We start from the raw sequence: 24033 nt of genomic DNA, 5'->3' as shown, positions 1-24033 counted from the left end.
AATAACCAACCCACAGCAAGCATAAAAACATGGAGACAGTTATCAGACAAATTCCTAAATCAATTTTACCCTCCAAAAAGGATGACATAGCTAAGGCTGGACATCCAAGGCTTTAAACAAGAGGATCATGAATCCCTTTATAATGCTTGGGAAAGGTATAGAGGGATGCTAAGGAAATGCCCCTCTGAAATGTTTTCAGAGTGGGTATAGTTAGACATCTTCTACTATGGGCTTACAGAAAGAGCTCAAATGTCTCTAACTACTCAGCTGGTGGATCTATACACATGAGAAAGACAATTGAAGCGGCTCAAGAACTTATAGATACGGTTGCTAGAAATCAACATCTGTACTCAAGCAGTGAGTCCTCATTAAAAGAAGAGGCTAGGACAGTAACTACTGATCCTAATCCTCAAGAACAGATTGTCGAACTTAATCAGCAATTACTCCTTATGACAAAACAATTAGCAGAATTTAAAGAGATGCTCCAAGACACTAAAAATGCTAACAAGAATATGGAAGCACAATTGAATCAGACAAGACAGCAGCTATCTAAACAGATAACAGAAGAATGCCAAGCTGTCCAACTAAGGAGCGGGAAGACATTGAATAAATCATCTCAAAGTAGCAGAAAGCCAAGAAAGGAACAACTGACAGAGGATGACCAAACCGCTGCCCGAAATTCCTCTGAGGACAGCAAGAGCCCAGAGAGGAATAATTCTGGCATTCAAACGCCAGAAAAGGGTGAAAGATTGGTGTCAAACGCCCAATGGATGCTCACTTTTGGCGATCAAATGCCAGAAAAGGGAGAAAAGTTGGCGTTGAACGCCCATTCCTTGCCCAGTTCTGGCGTTCAAATGCCAGAAAAGGGTGGGAAGCTGGCGTTCAATGCCCATCCAGCACCCAATCCTGGCGTTCAAACGCCAATGAGGGATCAGACACCTGCAAGTGCTGATAGTAACCCCTTTAAGAAGGCTTCTCCAACCACCTCTGTAGGGAATAAACCTGCAGCAACTAAGGTTGAAGAATATAAAGCCAAGATGCCTTATCCTCAGAAACTCCGCCAAGCGAAACAGGATAAACAATTTGCCCGCTTTGCAGACTATCTCAGGACTCTTGAGATAAAGATCCCGTTTGTAGAGGCACTTGAGCAAATACCCTCTTATGCTAAGTTCATGAAAGAGATCTTAAGTCATAAGAAGGAGTGGAGAGAAACTGAAAAGGTGTTTCTCACTGAAGAATGCAGTACAGTCATTCTGAAAAGCTTACGAGAGAAGCTTGAGGATCCAGAAAGCTTTATGATACCATGCACATTAGAAGGTGCTTGTACCAAGACAGCTCTATGTGACCTTGGGGCAAGTATCAATCTAATCCCTGCATCCACTATCAGAAAGCTTGGCTTGACTGAAGAAGTCAAACCAACCCGGATATGTCTTCAACTTGCTGATGGATCCATTAAATATCCATCAGGCATAATTAAGGACATGATTGTCAAGGTTGGGCCATTTTTCTTTCCCACTGACTTTGTAGTGCTAGAGATGGAGGAGCACAAGAGTGCAACTCTCATTCTTGGAAGACCTTTCCTAGCAACTGGGCGAACTCTTATTGATGTACAAAAAGGAGAAGTGACCCTGAGAGTCAATGGGGATGAGTTCAAGTTAAATGCTGTCAAAGCTATGCAGCATCCAGACACATCAAATGACTGCATGAGCGCTGATATCATTGACTCTTTGGTGGAAGAGATCAATATGACTGAAAGTCTCGAATCAGAGCTAGATGACATCTTTAAAGATGTTCAGCCTGATCTGGAGGAATCAGAGGAAATAAAAGAACCTCTGAAAATCCCTCAGGAAGAGGAGAAACCTCCTAAACCCGAGCTCAAACCACTACCACCATCCCTGAAATATGCATTTCTAGGAGAAGGTGATACTTTTCCAGTGATCATAAGCTCTGCTTTAAATTCACAGGAAGAGAAAGCACTAATTCAAGTGCTAAGGACACACAAGACAGCTCTTGGGTAGTCCATAAGTGATATTAAGGGCATTAGCTCAGCAAGATGCATGTACAAGATCCTATTGGAGGATGATGCTAAGCCAGTGGTTCAACCACAGAGGCGGCTAAATCCAGCCATGAAGGAGGTGGTGCAGAAAGAGGTCACTAAGTTAGTAGAGGCTGTGATTATTTATCCTATTTCTGATAGCCCCTGGGTAAGTCATGTCCAAGTTGTACCCAAAAAGGGAGGCATGACAGTGGTTCACAATGAAAAGAATGAACTGGTTCCTACAAGAACAGTTACAGGGTGGCGTATGTGTATTGACTACAGAAGGCTCATTACAGCCACCAGAAAGGATCATTTTCCTTTACCATTCATAGACCAAATGCTAGAGAGACTAGCAGGTCATGACTATTACTGCTTTTTGGATGGCTATTCAGGCTACAACCAAATTGTAGTAGATCCTCAGGATCAAGAAAAAACAGCATTCACATGTCCATCTGGAGTATTCCCATACAGAAGGATGCCTTTTGGTCTGTGTAATGCACCTACAACCTTTCAGAGATGCATGCTCTCTATTTTCTCTGATATGGTGGAAAATTTTCTGGAAGTCTTCATGGATGACTTCTCAGTATTTGGAGACTTATTCAGCTCATGTCTTGATCATCTAGTATTTGTTCTGAAAAGGTGCCAAGAGACTAACCTGGTTTTAAACTGGGAAAAATGTCACTTTATGGTGACTGAAGGAATTGTTCTTGGGCATAAAATTTCGAACAAAGGAATAGAGGTGGATCAAGCTAAGGTAGAGGTAATTGAAAAATTACCACCACTTGCCAATGTAAAGGCAATCAAAAGCTTTCTGGGACATGCTGGATTCTACAGGAGGTTTATAAAAGGATTTTTCAAAAATTGCAAAACCTCTGAGCAATCTACTAGCTGCTGACACGCCATTTGTGTTTGATACAGAATGTCGGCAAGCGTTTGAAACCCTGAAAGCTAAGCTTGTCACAGCACCAGTCATCTCTGCACCAGACTGGACATTACCATTCGAACTAATGTGTGATGCCAGTGACCATACCATTGGTGCAGTGTTGGGACAGAGGCATAACAAGCTTTTGCACGTCATTTATTATGCTAGCCATGTTTTAAATGATGCACATAAGAATTACACAGCCACAGAAAAAGAGTTACTTGCAGTGGTTTATGCCATTGACAAGTTTAGATCCTATTTAGTAGGTTCAAAAGTGATTGTGTATACTGACCATGCTGCTCTTAAATACCTACTCACAAAGCAGGATTCAAAACCCAGGCTCATAAGATGGGTGTTGCTTCTGCAAGAGTTTGATATAGAAATAAGAGACAGAAAAGGGACAGAGAACCAGGTAGCTGATCACCTGTCCCGGATAGAACCAGTAGCAGGGGCATCCCTCCCTCCTACTGAGATCTCTGAAACCTTTCCGGATGAGCAACTCTTCGCCATTCAGGAAGCACCATGGTTTACAGACATTGCAAATTATAAAGCTGTGAGGTTCATACCCAAAGAGTACAGTAGGGTGCAGACGAAAAAACTAATTTCCGATGCAAAGTACTACTTATGGGATGAACCATATCTCTTTAAGAGATGTGCAGATGGAATGATCTGCAGATGCGTACCTAGAGAAGAGGCACAAAAGATCCTATGGCACTGCCACGGATCACAGTATAGACGACATTTCGGAGGTAAGCGAACAGCCACTAAGGTCCTCCAATGTGGCTTCTACTGGCCTACTCTATATAGGGATGCCCGAGAGTTTGTGCGTAACTGTGACAGTTGCCAAAGAACTGGCAACTTGCTTCATGGTTATGCCATGCCTCAACAAGGGATCTTAGAGATTAAGTTGTTTGATGTATGGGGTATTGACTTCATGGGTCCCTTCCCACCATCATACTCAAACACTTACATTCTGGTGGTAGTAGACTATGTATCTAAATGGGTAGAAGCAATTGCCACACCCACTAATGATACTAAGACCGTACTAAAATTCCTCCAGAAAAATATCTTCAGCAGATTTGGCGTCCCCAGAGTACTAATCAGTGACAGGGGCACTCATTTCTACAATAAACAGCTATACTCTGCTATGGTCCGATATGGAATTAGCCACAAAGTAGCAACTCCATATCACCCACAAACAAATGAGCAGGCTAAAGTCTCTAATAGAGAACTAAAAAGAATCCTGGAACGGACTGTAATTGCCCGTAGAAAGGATTGGGCAAAAAGCTTGGATGATGCTCTGTAGGCATACAGAACAGCATTCAAGACTCCTATAGGAACCTCTCCATACCAGCTTGTATATGGAAAGGCCTGTCATCTGCCCGTGGAACTAGAACATAAAGCCTACTGGGCAACCAGATACCTAAACCTAGATGCTAAGTTAGCTGGAGAGAAAAGATTGCTCCAGCTGAATGAGTTAGAGGAATTCAGACTCAATACTTTTGAAAATGCAAAAATTTATAAGGAGAAAGCAAAAAGGTGGCATGACAAGAAACTGTCATCTAGAGTCTTTGAACCAGGACAGAAGGTTCTGCTGTTTAACTCTAGGCTCAGATTATTCCCCGTGAAATTAAAATCCCGGTGGAGGGGACCATATGTGATTACAAGTGTGTCACCATATGGATATGTTGAACTTCAGGATATTGACTTTGACAAAAATTTCATTGTTAATGGACAGAGAATCAAACATTATCTTGAAAGCAATTTTGAGCAAGAATGCTCAAAACTGAGACTAGAATAAAGCTCAGTCAAGGTCCAGCTAAAGACAATAAAGAAGCGCTTATTGGGAGGCAACCCAATGTTCTTTAATTATATATATTTATTTTCCATTGTTATTTTATATTTTCTTTAGGTTGATGATCATGTGGAGTCACAAAAACAACTGAAAAAGCAAAAACAGAATGAAAAATAGCATTAAAAATAGCATACCCTGGAGGAGGAGCTTACTGGCGTTCAAACGCCAGAAAAGGGCACCAGACTGGCGTTTAACGCTAGAAATGGGCAGCAACCTGGCGTTTAATGCCAGGATTGGCACTCAAAGGGGCGTTTACACGCCAGAATGGTGCAGGGATGAGAAATCCTTGACACCTCAGGATCTGTGGACCCCACAGGATCCCCACCTACCTCAACTCAACCTCTTTCTTCTTCACACATTCCAATAACACCCTTCCCCAAATACTCTTCCCCATCACCTCTTAACCACTCACACCTCTCCATCTCCTCCATTTTCTTCTTCTTCTCCTTCCTTCTTTCTTCTTTTGCTCGAGGACGAGCAAACCTTCTAAGTTTGGTGTGGAAAAAACATTGCTTTTTTGTGTTTCCATAACCATTTATGGCACCTAAGGCTGGAGAAACCTCTAGAAAGAGGAAAGGGAAGGCAAAAGCTTCCACCTCCAAGTCATGGGAGATTGAGAGATTCATCTCAAAAGCCCATCACTAAGAAAAGGATGGAGCAAACAAGAGAGCCCACTCATGGACCTCAACAAGAGCGTTCCACTATCCTCCATGAAATTAGAGAGGAACAAAAGGCCATGAGAGAGAAGTAACAAAGGCAAGGAAGAGACATAGAGGAGCTAAAGCACTTCATAAGATCTTCAAGAGGAAGAACAAGCCGCCATCACTAAGGTGGACGCGTTCTTTAATCTCCTTGCTCCTATTTTTCTGTTTTTTGAAAATTATGCTTTTGTTCTATCTATGTTTGTGTCTTTATCACATGATCATTAGTGTCTTAGTGTCTATGACTTAAAGCTATGAATGTCCTATGAATCCATCACATTTCTTAAAATGAAAAATGTTTTCTGAAAAAGAAAAAGAAGTACGTGAATTTTGAATTTTAAAACAGTTTAATTATTTTGATGTGGTGGCAATACTTTTTGTCTTTCTGAATGAATGCTTGAACAGTGCATATTTTTGAATTTGTTGTTTATGAATGTTAAAATTGTTGGCTCTTGAAAGAATAATAGAAAAGGAGAAATGTTATTGATAATCTGAAAAATCATAAAAATGATTCTTGAAGCAAGAGAAAGCAGTGAATACAAAGCTTGCAAAAAAAAAAGAAGGAAAAAGAGAGAAAAAGAAAAAGCAAGAAGAAAAAGCCAATCGCCCTTTAAACCAAAAGGCAAGGGTAAAATAAAAAGGATCCAAGGCTTTGAGCATTAGTGGATAGGAGGGCCTACAGGAATAAAATCCTGGCCTAAGCGGCTAAACCAAGCTGTCCCTAACCATGTGCTTGTGGCGTGAAGGTGTCAAGTGAGAAGCTTGAGACTGAGCGGTTAAAGTCGTGGTCCAAATCAAAAAGAGTGTGCTTAAGAGCTCTGGACACCTCTAATTGTGGACTCTAGCAAAGCTGAGTCATAATCTGAAAAGGTTCACCCAGTTATGTGTCTGTGGCATTTATGTATCCGGTGGTAATACTGGAAAACAAAATGCTTAGGGTCACGGCCAAGACTCATAAAGTAGTTGTGTTCAAGAATCAACATACTGAACTAGGAGAATCAATAACACTATCTGAATTCTGAGTTCCCATAGATGCCAATCATTCTGAACTTCAAAGGATAAAGTGAGATGCCAAAACTGTTCAGAAGCAAAAAGCTAATAGCCCCGCTCATCTAATTAAGACTGATCTTCATAGATGTTTTTGGAATTCATTGTATATTCTCTTCTTTTTATCCTATCTTGTTTTTAGTTTCTTGGGGACAAGCAACAATTTAAGTTTGGTGTTGTGATGAGCGGATAATTTATACGCTTTTTGGCATTATTTTTAGGTAGTTTTCAATATGTTTTAGTTAGTTTTTATTATGTTTTTATTAGTTTTTATTCAAAAATCATATTTCTGGACTTTACTATAAGTTTGTGTGTTTTTCTGTGATTTCAGGTATTTTCTGGCTGAAATTGAGGGACCTGAGCAAAAATCTGATTCAGAGGCTGAAAAAGGACTGTAGATGTTGTTGGATTCTGACCTTCCTGTACTCGAAGTGGATTTTCTGGAGCTACAGAAGCCCAATTGGCGCGCTCTCAATGGCGTTGGAAAGTAGACATCCTGGGCTTTTCAGCAATATATAATAGTTCATACTTTTCTTGAGATTTGATGGCCCAAACCGGCGTTTCAAGTCAGCATAGAAATTCTGGCGTCAAAACGCCAGAACTGGCATGAAAACTAGAGTTAAACGCCCAAACTGGCACTAAAGCTGGCATTTAACTCCAAGAAAGGTCTCTACACGTGAAAGCTTCAATGCTCAGCCCAAGCACACACCAAGTGGGCCCCGGAAGTGGATTTTTACACTAATTATTCTAGCTTACTCATTTTCTGTAACCCTAGGTCACTAGTTTATTATAAAAACTACTTTTAGTGATTCATCTTGTACCTCATGACACTTTACATATTTCATATTATATTTCTGACAGCATGAGTCTCTAAACCCCATGGTTGGGGGTGAAGAGCTTTGCTGTGTTTTGATGAATTAATGCAATTACTACTGTTTTCCATTCAATCACGCTTGTCTCTTCTCTAAGATATACACTTGTTCTTCAACTTGATGAATGTGATGATCTGTGACACTCATCATCATTCTCACCTATGAATGCATGCCTGACAACCACTTCCATTCTACCTTAGACTGAGTGCATATCTCTTAGCCTCCTGATTCAGATCAGAGTCTTCGTGGTATAAGCTAGAATTATTGGCAGCCATTCTTGAGATCTGGAAAGTCTAAACCCTGTCTGTGGTATTCCAAGTAGGATCTGGGAAGGGATGACTATGACGAGCTTCAAACTCGCAAGTGCTGGGCGTAGTGACAGACGCAAAAGGATCAATGGATCCTATTCCAGCATGAGTGAGAACCGACAGATGATTAGCCGTGCGGTGACAGCGCATTTGGACCATTTTCACTGAGAGGACAGATGGTAGCCATTGACAACGGTGATCCACCAATATACAGCTTGCCATGGAAGGAGCCTTGCGTGCATGAAGAAGAAGACAGTAGGAAAGTAGAGATTCAGAAGATAGAGCATCTCCAAAACCTCAACCTGTTCTCCATTACTGCAAAACAAGTATTTATTTCATGTTCTTTTACTTTTTACAATTAAATCTGAGAATTATTGATATCCTGACTAAGAGTTACAAGATAACCATAGCTTGCTTCAAGCCGACGATCTCCGTGGGATCGACCCTTACTCACGTAAGGTATTACTTGTGTCAATTCATGTTTGAACTTGATGCTTCCGAGTGTTCTCTTTATGCCATTTATTTATACTTTGACTTTACTCTTGCATCAAGTGTTATTTGACATGCCCTTTGCGTCTATTGTTTTGTCACTTACATGTTGTGGTTACCATGTAGTTGAGAACCGCATTCTTATTTGGCAATAGCCCCACCTATATTCTATTTGCTTTATTTTTGGGCCCATCTTTTTCTGCCCTTTCAGGTCGGCCACCAAGAAGGAAAAGAAAAAGCTTTTCAATGGGGCGAACAACAAGTCCCTCTGCACAAAATTTTGAAAGAGCTCATCAGTTATAACAACCCACCTTAATCCACCTTGCTCATCTTTGCATGTACCGTGGATAGTGCAATCTTTAAGTGTGGAGAGGTCGAGACTGACTTCCGTGCATAACTACTTCCTTTTCGCAACACCAAATCTTAATTTTCTTTGTTATTTAGTTATTGCATTGCATGATAGATTCGATGTTAGTTAGAATTTGTGCATATTTTACCACTACTTGGTTGAAGTGATAATTTCTTTTCCAAGAAACTGTTTTAGGGCATTTCACAAATTTGAATTAAAACTTTTGAACTTGCTTGAAGAAATTTATTTTGGAACATGGTTTTAGAGCTAGAACACACAAGCCTAGTGAGATTTTGAGCTTATTGATTGGTTGCATTTTATCAACCAATATTTTGATTCAGTGTGTGTTGTTCTCTCTAAGATTGTGATCTTTGTCTTGCTTGATTCTATATTTTCATTGTTTGATGTATGAATACACTTATATGATTGAGGCCTTTGTTTCACTAGGCTTACATACCCATATGGCCTTACCCTTTCATCATCCTTTACAAACAAATTTTGAGCCTATTTTACCCCATTTGTTCTTTATTTTAGCACATCACTAACTCTAAGCAAAAAATAATGAATGTCTTTAATTTGAATCCTTGGTTAGCTTAGACTAGTGAGAGTGTGTATGATTTAAGTGTGAGAAAATTGGGTTGAAAATTGGGTATTGTATATTTTTGGTGAAAATGTGAAAAATTTAGTTGGGCACATGTTCATGCATTCAATACCTTAATCACATGCGTTGATCCACTACGTATATAAAAAGAATAAAAAAAGAAGAAAAACAAAAGAAAAAAAAGAAAACAATAAAAAAGGGGAAAAATGCTCCAAAGTAAGTGGTGATAGCGATGTATATGAATTGTGCTCAAAATGGGGATGCATGGATATGTGGCAAAAGATTGTAAATGGGTAGTTAGGTTTGCGTTTTGATTACATGGATTGTCTTAGGTTAGATGGTAAGTTTAGGTTAACCAAGGATTCAGATTTTAGTCTACTTAACCAAATACATTCCTACGTTAACCCTAACCCCATTACAACCCTTGAAAAGACCTCTTGATATGTGTATTCATGCATTAAATTTTTGTTGATTGGTAAAAGAAGAGCAAGCCTTAGAGAGCAAGATTAGGAGAGAATCAACCCTTAAACACTTGAGCGATTAGCGCGGATACACTTCCGGTGAGGGTTTGATGCTCAATTCCTTGTTCCCGGCTTTCATGAGCTTTCTTCTTGCAAGTCTATTTGTACTTCATTTTGAGATTTGAATTAGTGGAATCCAGTTCATATTTACTCTTGGAAGATTGATTTACTTTTAACCAAGTAGGTAGAAGAATTTAGCATGTAGTTACATTCATATAGATATGTTGCATTACATAAGTCTTACCATTTTCCCTTCACTCTTTTGGTTCCCTTGAGCTTAGCATGAGGACATGCTAACGTTTAAGTGTGGGGAGATTTGTTGAGCCACTACTTTATGACTTATTTTGGATCGAATCGAGTGGATTTTATCAACTTTACTCACACTTATCCATGTAAATTTCATGTTTTTGAGATTCCTTCCTAATTTTGTGCTATGATTGAAAAACATGCTTCCTAGGCCTTAAAATTACTTATTTTTAATTCTCTTTTATAACCATTCGATGCCGTGATGTGTTTGTTAAGTGATTCTAGGGTTTATAAGGCAGGAATGGCATGGAGGATGAAGAGGAAGCATGCAAAAGTGAAAGGAACACAAGAATTTAATGATTTGAGAAGTTGGAACCGACGCATGTGCATGGATGAAGCATACATGTGATCATGCCATTTTACAAGCGACGCGTATACGTAACTGAAGCGTGTGCGTGACCAGGAGTAATGTCCACCTTTGATGAAATGGTAATATGGTTAGAAAATGTGAATGAGGATTGTTTATAATGTGACACATTTGATGTTCAGGTTGAGAATGATGAAATGTGAAGGAAAAATTAGTAAGAGTGGTGCAATATATTATAAAAGATAGATTTCAATGAAAGATGGAGTTTGGAATGGTTTTATTTGGTTTTGGTTGGTTTGAGTTATGAAAATTGGGAAATTGTAATTTGTGAACTTTTGGTAAAAAGGAAAGTTTGGTGAACTTTGTCTGATTATAACTTACGCCTCAGTTTTCAAAATTTGTTGAAATTTATTTAGAAGTAAAATTCATTGAAAACTTTTCAAATTGATATAAAGTTTGTAAAATTTAGATTTTTGTAGAGGGAGTTATGATCATTCAAAGTTTGGTGTTAAAATCTGAAATTCTGCAAAGTTGCAGAATTTTTTTATTTCTGGTATGTGCGCACGTACAGCCTTGTGTGCATGCACACCCCTGCAAAATTTTAGACCTGTGCGCACGTACAGACCTGTGCGTACACACACGCAGGGGAAGGCTTCCTGTTTTGAGCACTAGCACAGCTTGTGCGCGCACATAGCCAATGAGGATTTACAACTTGTGCACACGCATACGTTGGGAAGGGCAGTCTGTTGAGGGCGCTAGCATAGCTTGTGCAAGCGACAACATTATTAAAGTTTGTACCTGTGCATACGCACACCTCTATGTGTACGCACACCATTTAAAACTTCTCCTGGGCGTGCGCACGCACACACTTGTGCGTACGCACATGTCCTGTTTCTCAAATTTAAACTTTGTTATCAACTATTTCACCTTCCCAACAAGATTGTAAGCTTCCATGACACGATTTTAAGACTCTTGGGCTTAATTTTGGGCATTAAGACATGGGAAAGAACTTACGAGATTTAGTTGATATTATTTTAAAAAATTAGAAAACGGAGGCTTAGGTTTCTGGTGTACTGAGGACGGGTTTGATGGTATGTGAAAGTAGATTGGAATATGAAATGAGAACTGATGAACTACTGAGTTTGGAATAGAAATGTGAATTGACAGTAGTTGAGATGAGTAGAGGACTCGGAATGGAAATGTTGATTTGCCACTGGTTGAGATGAGTTGAGGACTCGAGTGTGCATTGATGAATCATTGATGTATTGAAAATGTTTTTTGAAAACCACTGAAGTACTGTTTTATACTGAGATTATGAGACACTATACACCTGGCAGGGACGGTGGTTAATCCTGCCTGTCGAGGTAGCGGCTACTGAGATTATGGTACGCTATGCGCCTGGCAGGGACGATGGTTAATCCTGACTGCCGAGGTAGCAGTGGCGGCATAAAGACAGTGGGTAATCCCGCTTACATTGAGATGTGAGGTCTTTGGCAAGAGTGTCCCGCTCGCATCCCTTTGGATGGTGATCCGAACACCATATCTCAGGGTTCCTAATGATGATTCCGATGGGTGACATCTCCATGGAGATGTGTCGGGTTGGCAATTGAACCGACAATGTGATATCACAGCCAGTAGGACAGGCGTTCATCATGTGTATTTTCTATCTGTTTGTTTGCTTTGCCGACTTGTAATTGTATGCCTACTTGAATAACATGCCTATTTGCTTACTTGAACTACTTGCCTTATATGCTTCTACCTGTGTTTTACTTGCATTGAAATTACTTGTGCTTTCTGCTAGGATTGAGGAGGTTCGGAAGGCAGTGGCGATGGGATCGCATGGAGGATAGGTTGGTGAAGGCTGTGGGATAGCGAAGACTGTTAGATGATGCGTGAGCATCTTCTCTATCTTCTTCTAGTAAATTTGCATTCAAATTGTTGAGTTTAATCAAGATTTAAACATTTTTTAGCCACTATGGATGCTACTTTGAGTTTTTTGCATTTCCGTTTATTTCAGGTAGCATTCGAATGGATTTGACGGAGTTTTATAGCAAAAAAGGGAGAAAGCGAATGATGCTGTCAATCCTGACCTCCTTGCACTCAACGATGTATAATTGTACAAACTTCTTCTCCAGAAAACCCTGCCCACTCCGCGTTGAACTTGGCCGGGGCCAAGTTCAGTGTGAACTTGAAAGCTTCCGGGGGAAACCATGCGTTACATCCCACACTGAACTTGGAAAAACCCAAGTTCAGCATGGACTCAAACCTATGCGCACAAGACTCCACTGTATCATCCACGCTGAACTTGGGAAAAGCCAAGTTCAGCGTGGACCTCAACATCTCCAGTGGTCCCCATTCATTCCAACAAAGGCTACACACAGAATTTAATTTATTTTTGATTAAACTTTTATTATTTTTTTAATTAGAAAAAGATATTATTTAGTTTTTAGGAAATATATTTTACATTAATTAGGATTAGATATAAAAAAGAAAAGAATCAGCCCTTCGAGCTTCTTCTCTTCTCTTACCTCATTCCGCAATTCATAGTTTACCTGAATCCTAGTTTTACTCTCTGAACCATGAGCAACTAAACCTCCATTATTAAGGTTAGGAGCTCTATCTATTGTATGGATTGATACTATTATTTTTCTATTTTAATTCATGTATTGATTTCTATTTCAAGAATTGTTTTCGTTCTTTATCTCATGAATTTGGGTGGAACGGAAGTATGACCCTTGTTCTAATTGAGTTCTTGTATTATTTGGAAAAGCTCTTTACTTGAACAACAGCTTGAAAATAATTTTTCCTAAACTTCTAATTATCTGCACTTAACGGGATACGTGACATATAATCCTTTTATATTTGGGTAATTAGAGTTTCTGTGGCACATAAACTAGAATTGAACTTCATCCTCTAATTGGAACTAAGTGACCAAGGAATTGGCGGTTGATGAAAGTTAGAGTAGACTAAGAAGGTCTAAGGAATTAGGGCTCAGTCATATATAGTTTGCCATGAATTGAATCTTGCATGATTAAAATAGTTAGTAAGAAAAGTCAATCCAAAAAATAGATATCTCTGAAGCCTTAACTGTTTCTCCATATATTATTCTCATTAATTTACTGCTTACTGTTTTAATTTTTGAATTATTGTTTAATGCTTTTGAATACTAAAACACTCTTTTCTGTTTGTCTAACTAAGTAAATTAATCAACCGTTATTGCTTAGTCCATCAATCCTCGTGGGATCGACCCTCACTCACCTGAGGTATTACTTGGTATGACCCGGTGCACTTGCCGGTTAGTTTATGGACTATAAAATCCACACCAAGTTTTTGGCGCCGTTGCCGGGGATTGATTGTGATTGACAACTACTAGTTGTTTGATTACTTAGATTAGGCACTTTAGTTTTAATTTTATTTAAACTTTGCTTTAGTATTTACAAAAAAAATTTAAATAAATATTTAGCACTAATATTTTTCCTTAATTTTTGAAATTAAGTTTGATGTCACCTAGTTAATTTCATTTTAATTTTCTTGTTTATTTTCCCTGTTAATTTTCGAAATTTTTTTGTCTAATTTCAGTTATCATTTTCGAATTTTTTCTGTTTTATTTATTTAGTATTTCTATTTTATTATTTTACACAGGTTACCTCACTGGAAGTTCTCTGCACTCTGACGTAGAGAATCCCATCTTTTCTTGTCTTCTGTCTGTTTATGAGCAGGAACAGGGACAAGGAACCTTTGCTAGACTTTGATCCTGAACCTGAAAGGACTTTTAGGCGACGTTTACAACAAGCAAGTCTTTATAAGGTTGCAGAGTCCAACATGGATCATAATAATCATGCTGCTAATGCCAATGTGGCAAATCCAATTGGGAATGAGGAACCTAGAAGAGTGCTTGGCTCTTACACTGCTCCCAATGCAGATCTTTATGGAAAAAGTATTGTGGTGCCTCCTATAGCTGCAAACAATTTTGAACTGAAGCCTCAGCTTGTCACTCTTGTACAATAAAATTGTCAGTATCATGGACTTCCTCATGAAGGCCCAAATTAATTTATCTCTGATTTTCTGCAGATTTATGATACTGTGAAGACCAATAGAGTGAATCTTGAGGTGTACAAACTCATGCTCTTCCCATTTGCTGTGAGGGATGGAGCAAAACTGTGGTTATATTCTCAACCCAAGGAGAGTCTGGATACTTGGGACAAGGTTGTTACTGGATTTCTGACAAAATTTTTTCCACCTCAAAAGCTTACTAAGCTAAGGGTGGAGGTTCAGACTTTCAGACAGAAAGAGAGTGAGACCCTTTATGAAGCTTGGGAAAGATTCAAGCTCCTGACTAAGCAATGCCCTCCAGACATGTTCTCTAGATGGACTCAGCTGGATATCTTTTATGAGGGCTTATGTGAAATGTCCAAGATGCGCTTGGATAATTCTACAGGTGGTTCTTTGTACATGAAGAAGACACCAGAGGAGACTATTGAGCTTATTGAGTTGGTTGCTAACAACCAATACTTATATTCCTCCAACAGGAATCCTTTGCACTCTGAGACCTCTCAGAAGAGAGGTGTGTTGGAAGTGGAAGATGTTAATGCTCTTCTTGCTCAGAACAAGCTTATGTGTCAACAAATAAGTCTACTTACTCAACAGATGAGTGGAATGCAAGTTTTAGCTGTCAATACTCAGACTGCACCTCAAGAGGTCCCTTATGACATGACAGGTAATTTTGTGCAAAATGATAATTATGATTATGCTCAACCCTCTTCTGAACAGGTCAATTACATGGGAAGTGTTTCTAGAAATTCCAACAATGATCCGTACTCTAAGACGTATAATCAAGGATGGAGAAATCACTCAAATTTTGGGTGGAGAGACCAACCTCAGAGATCTCAGAATTTCAACAATAATTCTCAGGGCAGTTTACAACAAAACAATCACAATAACCGCCAATTTCAGTCTCATCAACAACAACCACCTCAGTAGGCAAATTCTAAATCCTAAGAAGATTCTAATTGGGAGATGACACTACAAGAAAAAAGGCCTGTCGGCACCCTTTTTTCTTGCGACGCTTTTAAAGCGTGCCGAAAAGTGGTCTATGGGCACGCTTTTACGAGGGTGGCCATTGATTTGTGATTTGGCCACGCTTTTTTTGCCACGCTTGAAAAGCGTGGCCATAGAGAAAAATTGGCACGCTTTTTCAAGGATGGCCACTTATTTGAAATTTGGCCACGCTTTCTTACTGCCACGCTTGAAAAGCGTACCCATAGAGAGAAATCGGCACGCTTTTACGAGAGTGGCTACTGATTTGATATTTGGCCACGCTTTTTTTGTTACGCTTGAAAAGCGTGGCCGTAAAAAGAAACCGGGACACTTAAAAAGCGTGGCTATACCTTGTGTATTTTGGCACCATAAAAAAACGTACCGATAGAGTTTCCTCCCCTAAAATTTAGTTTCCCACCTATTTTTCCCACACTTAACCCTTTTTTTTTAAGTTATCAAATTTTACCCAACAACACACACTTATAACTTACACACTAACTAAAACAATGAAACCCTAAAAATTCAGCGTTCATCTTCTTCTCGCTCGAGCCCTCTCGATCCCTAAAAGCTAAGGCGCCGTTAGCTTCATCTTCGCGATAGAACCCAGCCCTGGTCGTGGTGCTGCTCGCCCAGCCCTGGTCGTGGTGCTCCTCGCCTCTCTCTGTCGCGGTTCTGCTCAGCCTCATCTTCTCGAACCCAGCCCGGGTCGTGGTGCTCCTCGCCTCTCTCTCTGTCGCGGTTCTACTCAGCCTCATCTTCTCGAACCCAGCCATGGTCGTGGTGCTACTCACCTCTCTCTGTGTGAGGTGCGGCCACCGCAGCTTTCACCTCCAGAAGAGTCGCTGCTCCGCCTGCGCTTCCCCCACTGCATGCAAGATGAAATGTAAACCCTAATTTCTTCCATTTTCATTCACGATTTCTGATTCTACGCATTTTAGTTTTAATCCTCACTTCATTCACCGATTCTCTCTTTTTCCTCATATTCCGATTCATCACTTTTTGCTTGCTTCATTCATTGCAGTACGAGAAGGTTGAGAAGATTAGGGAAGGAACCTACCGCATCGTTTACAAGGCTTGCGACCACGTTACCAATGAGACCATCGCTCTCAAGAAGATTTGCCTTGACCAGGAGGATGAAGGCGTTCCTAGCACTGTATTTCGCGAGATTTCTCTCCTCAAGGAAATGCAGCACAGGAATATTGTTAGGTATTCTTTTCTTTATCCTAATCTCACTTCTTGCTATTATTATTTGAATGCGTGTATCTCTGATGAATGCTTCTTTTTAGTAATTTGTGTTTGTGGTTTCAATTGGTGAAATTCATGTGCTTTTTCAATTCGTGATTCTATCAGCTTGTTTTTGGAGTAAAATTTTCAAATTTGTACTTGATACATGTTATGTTCTGAAAGGTACAAGGGGGAAGGTCCTGGTTCTCTGGATCTGAAAGGTGATAGAAAAGAGCAAATAATATAAGCTCGTGATATGTAACATCTTGAAACCTTGTTCCTTCCTCTTCTGCTTTGTGACTTTTGGGTGTATTTTTCTCTACCCAGTTTTGTCTCCCTTTGTTATGTGATTGTGCTTTCCTAGATATAGTTACACTTCTACACTTGCATGTATGGTTCTTAATCTCTGCTTAGATATAATTGTTAAAAACATCGTTGCATATTTTATTTTATTTTTATAGGTAGACATCTTTAGGGATGCTGCTATTATTATGATCAACTACATTGACCAAATCCGAGATCAAGGTTTTAAAGTTAACTACTTAAATATTGGTGGTGGACTTGGGATAGACTATTATCATTCTGATGCTATCCTTTGACAACAAGGGATCTCATTGAAAAGCAAAAGCAGGAACCAGGGCAGTACAAATGATCACATTTCTGTCATCTAACTGTCAATGGAACTGAAAAGCTTCTATAGAAAAAATTGGGTAAGCAAATCAAGGCAAAAGGAAAAAAAGGATTGTAGGGAAAAAAACCAAGGGCATTTTGGACTGGATAGAAATTTCATATTATTAAGCTGCCTCAATCATATGATTACTATTTTTACTATCTTATGTTTTTTCTTTTCTTTTTTTATTATCTTATATTCAGTAAGGTTCATTATATTTCATGATTGTCACAAACTTGCAAAAGAAAAAAACCCCAACCCTCTCTGTGTGTATGCTACTTATGTTTCTGTATGTGTAGTTTATGAAGTGCATCATTTATGTGTGTGAATTTGTGTGATGAAATAACAATAAGTTGTACCTTACACAATCTTTGATTTGCATTTCCTTTTAACCTATAAGTGCCGTTGACTAGTTAAAACTTAAAAGTATTTTCCTATGGTACTTTCCCTGCTTTGGTGTTAGGCAAGAGCTGACAGCAATTTTTTTTAAGAAAAAGGTATGTTAATTTAAGGTTAATAGTTAAAAACTTAAACCAGTCCTTGAAAGATTAAGCATGTCTCAATTTAGTCTTCAATAGACCAAATATATCAAATCGTTGTTTTCGGGAAAATACATTTACAAATCAGATTGAGGATTGTAAAAAGCTCTGTGGCTAATTTGGTTTATTGATGTTGTGATACATCATGCATTTGGTTCATTTCTGTAAATTTTTGGTTTAGGGAAGCAAGCAAACTAGAATGGATCCATATTAGTTTATTGATGTTCACTGCCAATTTGTACAGGTATAAAATTATTGGTTCGTATACTGGTGTTAACATTTGTAGTTGGACCAAGTCACAGCTTTGAGGATGGTGTGGTTGCTACAAGCATTCATTCTATGGTAAAATGCAAGACATGGTAATCAGCTGTCTTACCTCGTATACGGTATTAGATTAAGTTAGACTAGGCAACTTCTTTTCTTGCATAAATGATAACAAAAGAAATGTGCTTATTGTATGTTTATTTGCCAGATTCTAGAATCCATCATCGGTTAGCATTCGTTAAGAGCTCATGTCTCACACTTTAGTTGAATTCACTTAACAGGAACAAGATTTTATTGTTAGCATTTTCCATTTTAAATTAACTTTTTAATTAACTAAATTTCTTGATGAAATTTAAAGGCGAAAATAATTTACAAAATTCTATAAGAAACCTAAATTGTTTATTTTGGGAATCTCCTTATATCACAACAATAAAGTTTAATTATTCCATGGATTCCAATAATTTTAAAATTGAAGGAAGTGCAAATTTTAATTTTGAAAATTTGGCATTCATTATATAGCTTGCACTTTTTTAGAATTGAAGGTGAGAAAGAGAGTATCTTTTTAAGTATTATTCTTTTTCTTAGAAGTTTTTTTTCTTTTCTTTATCGTGCTTGCATAATAAATATCATTTGTTTGCTTGAACTGAATCTTGGGTTTGTTTGCTTGCTATAAGTTTTATTCCTGAACTAAATCTTATTAGTATTTATTTAAGTCTATTTTTTTATTCTAGGCTTTTAATATTTGTCTTTTTGCTGCTGTTGCCGCTGCCACCTCTCTTGGTTTGCTTCTGCTGCGGTATTGCTGTTGCTGTTAGGGCACAAATTTAGTTTCTGGGTGCTAGGTGACTATCTTTATTTTAGTTTAATTTTAAAAACTCCCACAGCTTCTATAGAGGCAACTAAGCTAATGAATGTTATGTTGTTATTACTTATTTGTTCTGTAATAGAACCTCTAAAATAAAATCACAAGTGGAATTTGTTTTACTATAATTTGTTCTTGTAGTGTACTGTTGACTGAATATATACTGCTGATTGCTTAACTATAATTTTTTCTATGCTTTATCTTCTCATCTATTTATTGGCCTTGGCAAGTTTCCTGCCTCATTCTACTTTTAGGCTTAATATGTACTGGTGATTGCTTAATTTGCTGCTTTGTCATGAGTTTTTCTTTCAATTTTCATAGATAAATAGAAAGAAATAAGTATATGTGTTTAATTCAATTATTGCAGGAGCTGACCTTTTATTTTTCTTAGTTTCTACAAAAATAAAGTATATGTTGAATTAGGATAGGTATGTGATAGTGCTAGATAAAAAAGTACCAAGGGGAGCATATGGTTGTGACCTTGTATAGGGACTATTTCTTTTGTTTTTGATTTGTGTTGAATTAGGATAGGTATGTGATGGCTGAATATGCATTATTGCAGGGCCTAATTAAAGTGGCCTTGCCATTTTCATATTTAATCAATTTGGATTTGGAATTGGATTTGTTGGCCTTAATTAAAGTAGCCTTTATAACATGCACTAACTTCAGATTATTTAAAATTCTGCAGGGCAGTGCTAAAAATAATGGAGCTCATAATGGATGAACACACTACTTATGAAATTTGATATTTTGTAACCAAGGATAAGGAAATAGATATGTGACACTTTGAATTGTAATTTTTATTTTCTTTTTATGACTTTGATTTTTGGTACTTTGTGATCAAAGTCTACTTTTGTGGTGACAAGCTTATATATAAGGCCTTTTTTTTATGGGGAAGTTTATATATATGTTTGATTGGTTGATATGGAAAATGTAAAATTGGTCTTTGATTTTAAAATTATATATGAATTTTGCATAAAATAAATGAAAAAAAAATTTCTGACCGAATTTATGGCCACGCTTTTTAAGCGTGGCTATATCTTACTATTGGCTTCAACATGCACGCTTAAGAAATGTGGCCATAACCTGGAAATTGGCACGCTTTAAAAGTGACCCATATTCTACCCTATGGGCACGCTTCAAAAGCGTACCGATATGTGAACTTTCTGGTACGCTTTAGAAGCGTGGCGATATGTAATTAGTTCTAAGGTTATTGTTTATACTGATCATGCTGCTTTGAATTACCTTCTAACCAAACAGGACTCTAAACCAACATTAATCAGATAGGTGTTGCTCCTCCAGGAGTTTGACATTGAGATAAAGGACAGGAAAGGGTCAAAAAATCAAGTAGCTGACCATCTTTCCATAATAGAGCCTGAACAAGGAGTGCAACCACCCACAGCTATGACTGAGACATTTCCGGATTAGCAATTATTCCTCATTCAGCAGGCTCCATGTTTTGAAGACATTGCAAATTACAAGGCCATGAATTTTATTCCAAAGGAGTACAGTAGGCAACAAGTAAAGAAGCTATTGACTGATGCAAAGTACTACATTTGGGAGGAACCGTACCTTTTTAAAAGGTGTTCAGATGGTATAATCCAGATATGTGTCCCGGATGAGGAAAAATAGCAGATTCTTTGGCACTGTCATGGTTCTGATTATGGAGGACACTTTGGTGGTGAAAGGACACCTATAAAGGTCCTTCAGAGCGAGTTTTACTGGCCGACTCTCTTCAAGGACTCAAGAGAATTTGTGAAGCACTGTGACAGAAGTGAAAAAGTCACGAACCTCCCTGCCAACCATGAGATGCCACAGTAGGGGATTCTTGAGGTTGAGTTGTTTGATGTATGGGGTATTGATTTCATGGGACCTTTTCAACCCTCACATTCAAACAACTATATTCTAGTGGCAGTTGATTATGTGTCCAAGTGGGTGGAAGCCGTGGTTCTACCCACCAATGATGCCAAGGTGGTGATGAGCTTTCTTCAGAGATATATTTTTAGCTGGTTTGGTGTCCCAAGGACACTCATTAGTGATGGTGGAAGTCACTTCTGTAATAAATAGCTGGACTCACTTCTGTAGAGATATGGAATTTGTCATATAGTGGCAACCCCCTATCACCCTCAGACTAGTGGACAGGTTGAAGTTTCCAACAGGGAACTCAAGCGGATTCTAGAAAAGACCGCCAATGTTTCAAGAAAGGACTGGTCTAGGAAGCTTGATGATGCTCTCTGGGCATACCGGACAGCTTATAAGACTCCTATTGGCATGTCCCCTTATCAGTTGGTCTATGGCAAAGCCTGTCACTTACCAGTTCAGCTGGAGCATAAAGCTTACTAGGCAATCAGGTATCTGAATCTTGATTCAGAATCTCCAGGAATTAAGAGAATGCTTCAGTTGAATGAGCTTGATGAATTCAGATATTCAGCCTATGATAATGCCAAGCTCTATAAGGAGAAAACCAAGTTATTTCATGACAAGAGGATTGCCATCAGAGTTTTTGAGCCAGAACAGAGAGTGCTTCTGTATAATTCAAGGCTCAAACTCTTTCCTGGGAAGCTAAAATCTCGGTGGTCAGGACCATTTGTGGTTATCAGAGCTTCACCATATGGTCATGTGGAAATACAGGAAGAGAATTTTGACAGGAAATTTACAGTGAATGGCCAGAGGTTAAAGCACTATCTTGGAGGCACGATTGATCGCCAAAGGTCCGCTCATCTGCTGAATTAGCAGAACTGACCATCAAGCTAGTGACGTTAAAGAAGCACTTGTCGGGAGGTAACCCGATGATTTCATATCCTTGGTTATTTTTCCATTGAATTGATTATATTATTTGTTTGATTTTTATTGAGTTTTTACCATTTTTCTTTGTTTTACTTGTGTTTTGATCATGCAGAATTTTTAAAATAGGAACCGGACACTTAGAAAAAATTTTGGAACACTCTGGAGAAGGTTGAGTCTGCCAATTCCACGCTGAACTTGGGATTTTCCAAGTTCAGCGTGGCACGTGCGTGAAATTTGGAAAGGTGTCTCTGCCAGTTCCACGCTGAACTTGGGATTTTCCAAGTTACAGCGTGGTTAGAAGCATGCAGAGAGGGATTTCTTACTGCCAAGTCCACGCTAAACTTGGAAAATTCCAAGTTCAGCATGGAGAACGACGCAACTAACGTGAATCAGGGCCAGACTCCACGCTGAACTTGGAATTTCCCAAGTTCAGCGTGGATGCATGCGTACAAGTGAGAGTTGCCACTGCCATTCCCACGTTGAACTTGGCCTTCTCCAAGTTCAGCGTGGGAATATCACAAAAAAAAAAGAATATATAAAAAAAAAAAGAAAAAAGGCGCAAGGCCCACGCTGAACTTGGGCTAGTGGAAAAGCTTTCGGGAGATGCAGCGCTGAACGTGCCTATCTTTCAAGTTTAGCGTGAATCACGCTATTTTGGCATACAAGCACAAGAATCCCACGCCAAATCATGCTCAAATCCCACCAAAATCCATCAGATCAATTACCAACACTCCTTGATTCCCTCTCTTTCTCGTGATCCCCTGCGATCTGCAACCACAGCCCCTTTACCATCCTGTCTTTCACAAACCTTCCCCTTCCCCATATATTCCCCCATCATCCCAATACACTACAACCCTCTTCCCAACTTTGACCACACTTATTCCTTCTCAGCCATACCCCTCCAACATTAACCCGTGACCAACTCCACCTCACCTTTCCAAAATATTCCTTGTCCCCTTGACCACACATACAGTTACAAGACCCAACCCTTCCCAACATAACACCTCCTGCACCATTGCCTATCTGTGATTCCCACTAACCCCATACCCCTGCCTATATAAAGCCTCCTACTTCTCACCTCAAACCACAATCCACCACACTCCATTCCCTCTCTCTGAACTTCGAAGCCACTAACCCCCAATTCTCCGTAACAAAACCAACGCCCTTTCCCTTTTATTCTTCTCTCCTGACAGCCACTCTCAACCATTCCCAACTAACCACAACCCTTCACCATGCCCCTGTCCTGCCCCCCTCTTCTCCTTTATTGATCTTTTTACTTTTGTTTCTTTCAATTCAAAAAAAAAAAAAAACTAGAACCAAAAAAATATTTTTAGCATTGTCTTTTATTTTCTGCTATTTCAATTTCTGTATCTCTTTCTTCTCCCTCCTTGTATTTCCTTATTTTACTTGGGGACGAGCAATAGTTTTAATTTTGGTGTTGCCGCTCCACTGTTCTATTTGATTTATCTTTATGGCACCTAAGACCACCCAACCGTCCAAGAAAAGAAAGGGAAAGGAACCAGCAACCAGTTCTCATGACGCAAGGTGCTTTAAATCTAAGTTACATGAAGAATATTTTTTTGATATCACTGGCAAGAGGCCGGTTCTACCGAAAGTATAGTTTAAGCTCCAACCGGATGAACTTCCGAAAATTACTCGTGAGATTCGGAGAAGAGGATGAGAAGTTCTATGCAATCCACAACCACAGGCGGGACAGTTGATGGTTCAAGAATTCTATGGGAATATGTGGATTACCTACAAGGATGTGTTTGACATAAATGAAAGGGACCACAAAACTTTTGTAACGGGAAAAACCATTGACTTCAGCCCAGAGACCATCAGACAGACCCTCCAGATACCAGAGACCGAATAATCACTTCATTCCTATAAAGAGAGGATGTACAGAGATCAGCGGCTGGGACAAGTAATCGCCAACATTTGCATTCCAGGTGCGCAGTGGAAAACCACTCAGAAGGGAAATCCGGCCATATCAGAGTAGGTGATTTGACGCCTTTGGCTAGAGGATGGCACCATTTCATTCGCTGGTCCATCATGCCCACGAGCAACCAGTCCGAGTGTACTGCGGATCAAGCAGTCATGATCCACTGTATTTTGTTGGAAAAGCCAGTAGAGGTGGCAAACGTTATTGCTGATCAATTTTACCACATCGTCACCAACACCAAGGACAATGCTAGATTGGGCTTCCCACATCTCATCTTCCGCCTCTGTGATGCTGATAGAGTGCAGATAGAGAATGACTTCCTATCCCAACCGAGAAGCCCATCACAAAGAAACAGCTGGAACAGAAAAGGGAACATTGGAGGCACCCCATAG

The 24033-nt window shown here is 39.1% G+C and overlaps 1 pseudogene; it reads left to right on the top strand.

Moving 5' to 3' along the window:
* Positions 1-791: 791 nt before the first annotated feature.
* Positions 792-24033, top strand: LOC110265182 (uncharacterized; annotated as a pseudogene).

Source organism: Arachis ipaensis, chromosome B7, assembly GCF_059453495.1.
Source record: "Arachis ipaensis isolate K30076 ecotype BB chromosome B7, ASM5945349v1, whole genome shotgun sequence".
In the NCBI taxonomy this organism is placed as follows: domain Eukaryota; kingdom Viridiplantae; phylum Streptophyta; class Magnoliopsida; order Fabales; family Fabaceae; genus Arachis; species Arachis ipaensis.
This window is presented reverse-complemented; position numbering and strand designations above follow the sequence as displayed.